Here is a 5,364-nt window from a genome sequence, read left to right on the forward strand (position 1 = left end):
TAGAAAAACATTTGATTCATATGCAAAGGTCCAAGAAGTCGAGAAAACATTATAAATGAGCGTATGAGTCAGGTCCAGGATCTTGGGGAAGCTGTCCACTTCTGATGATGTCTTTTTCTCATCCTCGTGTGAGTGTAGTTTCTCCTCCGTTTGAGCGTTGTTTTAAGGTGATTTTGAGGTCAGCCATCCTCTCTATAGGCCAGTCCAGTGCAGGGGCCCTTTGTGAGTGGAAATTAATCCAAGAGTTAATTCCCTTTAGTTTTACTGTGTATGAGCTAGTTAAGAGTACCTGATAAGGGTCCTTCCATCCAGTCTGGAGATAGTCCTTTAAATTATGTCTTTTCCAGTATGTATAATCCCCTGGTTGTAGGTCGTGGGGTATCTGATCTTCATCCAAAGAAAAATGACGGAGATAAGCTTTAGAAACAAACTTAGAGTGCCCTTTAATAATTCAATTAAACTTTTTAGCAATATAACGTAACTGCAAGGAACTATCTGGGAAGGGAGTCTTGGTAAACACAGACCTTAATGAACAAACCTAGAATTTAATATTCAGTAAAACATAATTGATTTTCTTCATTGTGAGGGCATTAACCCCGCAACCAGGGAAGGCTTTATCCCATCAAATAAAAAATGAGGTTTATCAGGGAGCAGGAAAAAGCCAGGCAGCCCTCTTGGATTTTCCATAGCCCTGACTGTTTGATTGACAGCTATTGTTTACCCATTTTAAATTCCCTGATTTAGGAGTGGACTGTTGTCATGTTTAAGGACAGTCAGGATGGCAAAAGTCTGACAATGAGAGGTTAATTTTTGTAGAAGCAGAATGAATTTTATCTATGGGTGCCAAGATCTTCATAGATCATTGTGAGATAGTACTTATTTACTTTACGTAAGTAACAAAAGATTTTAAAAGCAAATGTGAATCACTTAAAGGCAAAGAAATGTACATAGTCTGTTATTAAAGCAGCATCCCAAGAAAACTTTGTTCTCTAACAGAGAGAGAGAACCAAATTTCAGTCTGGTGTCAATAAACTTGGCCTGATGATTTATACAACTGTATTGTATCATATAGGCTTTTTGCTTCCTGAAACTTTTATAAGGAGTCTCAGACTGAACTTTTAAAAGACCTCTCAGGAAAGTCCCACCAAAGTCTTGTCACAGATTTCGCTTACCAGATACAGGTGAATTCCTCCCTTTTCAAGGTCCCGAAAATACCTTGAGATTTCTGTACCTGTTAGTGAGGTAGCCTTCCTAATTTATCTGATAAAGGTGCTGGGGACCTAAGAGTTTCCAATCTGTGGAGGGAGCAAATAGAGAGAAAAGATAAATGTTTTAATTTTACCCGTAGGTGTAAATTACCAAATTGTTGTAAACCATAAGTAGCTTGAGGAGAAGAGCTTCTTTATATCCAGTTTAGCATTATGGTCTGAACGTCAGAAACTTGTATTTATCCAAAAGTTCTTTTTATAAATCTTCTTGAAGAAGAAGCATCTTTGCAAAAGCTTCAGAGTGAAACTGTGTCTCTAATGACAAAAGACTTATGGCAAGTTTAAAACTCTGATTACAATGTAATTTACAAGGTAACTTGGTTACTGTTGTGACATATGATGCGTAAGATAATAACTAGAATTATGACTGATAACATTTTACCAGGACCTCAGAATTTTTTTGAAACTCCATATGATTTCTAGAATATCTATATTAGTAACAATTACCATACAATATAACCTAAGAAGATTTATTACACATTTGACAACACTTCCCGTGTAATTTTAACATACCAAATGAACCTAATTAGTGTAACATCTCTCTTTGGGATGTTTCAGAGGCTGTTTGAAGCACCCCAAAGTTAGCTAGAGGTCAAAGAAACTTCATTACAATTTGATTTGGGAAGTTTTACCAAAAACACAAAAGGGTTTAGAACACTCAGTCAGATAAGATAATACATCACTGTGAAATGATTGCTTTTCACTTACCCAAAGGACAATAAAAGATTTAAAGGCAAATATCGAACTGACCACTTAAAAGGTAAAGAAGCTTAAAATCTGTCATCCAAGGCAGTTCAACACCTTAAGAAAACTTGTACCATGCATAAAACTCTTTTCCCAGGGTCCACTTTCCACAAACCTTTTTTATCACTTTCTGTATCCATCACTTTATTTTCCCATTCAGAAACAGCCACCTGTAAATCAGACCTGCTTCCTTTTCCCTTAATAAAATGCAATTCCATTGCTCATACCTTCTTTACTAAAAACACACATCCTACTTTCCTTAAGCAACCATGAACTGTCCTTTATATCAGCACTCTGTAGACCGGTAAACGTACATCCAAATAATATTTAAGGAATGTGCTTTCTTATAGAAAATATCTCAGTGTGGCACCAAACACATTTTTTAATAGTTCTAAACCTTTTGTTTCTCTGTACAAGGAAGCCGAGGTTCAGTAATTAATGTTTCAGTATCTTATTTTATTTGGAAATGGCCTAGTTATTTAATGACTTGCATCCTTTAACTTAATTTAGCACAACCCTAAATTTTCAAGTTGTCAGATATCTGGAGAGGTCATTCTTAAGTAAATATTCCTAAAACGTAAGTATTCCTAAAAATTTCACCCAAAGCTCTTATCTCATTTGCAATTTTTTTTCTTAAAAGTTTCTTCACATTGAGTTATTTTCATTGCTGACAAATTTGTAACAGATATAATAAGATCTTATTTAGTTTATATTAAACCTAGGCACAATAAAAGTATTATCCCTAATGCTGATGGCTCTAAAGACATGTCTATATTAATTAGATTAACAAACATTAATACCAGGTATTTTAATATTGAATAATTCCCAGGTCACGTGAACCTGAAATTTATTTAATTTTTCTTGTATTTAGAATTGTTTGATTTGTAAGTGCTTTTCTTTTAAGCCAATTAAATAGAGCTCATTTACAAATTATCCTCAGCAATATTATCCAAAGACAGAAACATATACTGAGACATACACAGGTATCCAGACAGACAGAGATCTCATGGTTTCCACTTGAGATTTAAAATGTCTCTTTGCCTCTTTTTTTTTTTCTTGGCTTGAAGTTCTACTAATTAACCCAAGGCTGAAGTCTCAGGCAAAGTGGGCTTTGTTTGTAGCTCAAGGACATGATAACAGTTAACTTCAAGCTTTGTCCTAGGCATATTTTTGTTCTCTCAGGGTCAGAATTTTGGAGAAAAGTATTTTAACAAGCTAGCTTTTTCTAACTGCACATGCAAAAAGGACTGGTTTTGCAATTTTAAGAAAAGCTTTATTGTAACCAGTTTTCTCCAGAGTCTGAAGAATATTGTGGCCATACTGTCAAAAATCATCTTTCTCTTTCTGTGGTCACGGTTGCACAGCTAAAATTTAAACCAGAGAGTGCTCAAATTGGCTCTGATAACAGGAGCAGACTGGCTGATAAACTTGTCCCAGCAGGGATTGTCCTTCTGGGGAGGTGCGGTCTTAGTTTGATCAGAAGAATCTGGGGGTGAGGGAACTTGCAGGACTGGGGAAACCTTCCCACTCCCCTGAGAGTTGGGAGAAGTTAGAAGAGGATCCTTTAGAATGTCAGGAGAGTTTCGTTTCGTTTCTTTTCTTTTCTTTTCTGATTCCTCAGGCTTTTGATTATGGGGCCACCTAGAGCAGGATTATAATAAAAGGTGCATAAAGTCCTGAACATAAGGGAACCTCAGTCCATTTTTCCCATCCCGTGGCCATAAAGATCTAATTGTAGGAGACCCATTTTCAGGCCATTTCCTTTGTCATTGGATCATAGCTATAGGTGGACCAGTCATTTAAAATTTTCCCTAAGTGTTCCCAGGTGGGTGGAACCTTAGAGGAAGCGCTTCCCATTTTGGCTCGAGCAGTTGGTAACAGACATTTGATATTAGCACGCTCAAATCAAAACAAACCTTCACCTCATCAGCTGGAAGTCACACATAAAACATAAACCATAAAAGGAAACAGCAAAGGGATGCTCAAAAAAGAAAAAGAGAAACATATGGAGGAGACCCGCCCAAACGTGATTTCCGAGTCCCACTCGACCTGGACCGTTGCCCCAAGGCGGCGTCTTACATCAAATCTCCCTTTGCAGGGAGCATTCCACATCAGGATTTCCTTTTGCACGAAATCCTCAAATTGGTACCTTAGTTCCCCTTAAGGGGACCGTCGAAGGTCACGGAGCGCAGTCCGGGAGACTCACCGTAGGTGCTGACGGGTGCGTCGCGACTTCCCTACGTCCTCTTTCTGATCCTCCAATATTCAGTGTTTTCTCGGAGTGGAAGTCCAGGCCGACGCGGCCAAGAGAAGAGAAGGTGTCCTCAAGGCAAAATGAGCCTCGGCAGCTGCTAGGTCAGCCTCTCCCCCGTTCTCCGCCGCAGCCGACAGGCCGGGTGTGATGCGGCACAGCCCTGCGGCAGGGAGTCCCTGGCGATCTGGCCTCAGAGAAATCCTCCAACCCTCCGCTCTCCCGAAGGAGCCTGGCGTGCAGAGAGATCCCCGAGCTTCCGATCAAGCCGAGGGGCCCTGCGGGGCTGCCTGTACGCGAGCAGACCCCGGACGAGCCCCCATTTTGTTGCCGAAGCATCAGCTTCCCTGTGCACCGAGGCCGAACCGAAATACAGAGACTGGGATTTTGGAGGAAGAGAGAGATGGCTTTATTTTTCTGCCAGGCAGAAGGGAAGACACAGCAGGCTAGCGCCTCCAGAGCTGTGCCCCCCCTCCTTGGGAATCAGGGAAGATTTTATATGTGAGGCTCGCAGTCCGGGGTCTATGATAAGGATCAAAGTAGTGAAGGTCTCGCATTCTTCCTTTCCTTTGCATTATTTCAAAACAGTCATAGCTGGCGTCAGGCCACCCCGGTAATTGGGGTCCGGCAGTCTGATAATTGTGTCCGTTTGCCTCTGGTTTATTGGCCAGTGACCTTGTTTCGGAAATGCAAAAACTATAGGGGGTGATTTCTTTTTTTTTTAATAAATAACAATGGAATTTATTTATTCTTTTTACATCTTTATTGGAGTATAATTGCTTTACTATGGTGTGTTAGTTTCTGCTTTATAACAAAGTGGATCAGTTATATATATACATATGTTCCCATATCTCTTCCCTCTTGCGTCTCCCTCCCTCCCACCCTCCCTATCCCACCCCTAGGGGGTGATTTCTTACCAGGGGCATATGGAATGTAAGTGCCGGGACATAATAAGGTTAGGAGGTGAGAGGCAGGGAATGTAACTCACACAGAGTTAGGGGTGATGGGTACCGAATGTAAATTACATAGGGTCAGGGAGTGAGGTTAGCTTCCTAAAGTACAAATCTAGTTACTACAAATTAGTTAAAGTAAACCGAGGGG

General features: G+C 40.1%; 1 long non-coding RNA gene across 1 annotated transcript; it reads right to left on the bottom strand.

Annotated features, from left to right (window-relative positions):
• Positions 1 to 4,431, bottom strand: LOC309821969. Its single transcript, XR_014296667.1, has 3 exons — positions 4,219 to 4,431; positions 1,173 to 1,295; positions 1 to 387 (listed from the first exon to the last, which is right to left on the bottom strand). It is a non-coding gene; the product is annotated as an uncharacterized lncRNA (long non-coding RNA).
• Between the last annotated feature and the right edge of the window lie 933 nt (positions 4,432 to 5,364).

Source organism: Grampus griseus (assembly GCF_964374135.1).
Source record: "Grampus griseus genome assembly, chromosome: 4".
NCBI classification, from domain to species: Eukaryota; Metazoa; Chordata; class Mammalia; order Artiodactyla; family Delphinidae; genus Grampus; species Grampus griseus.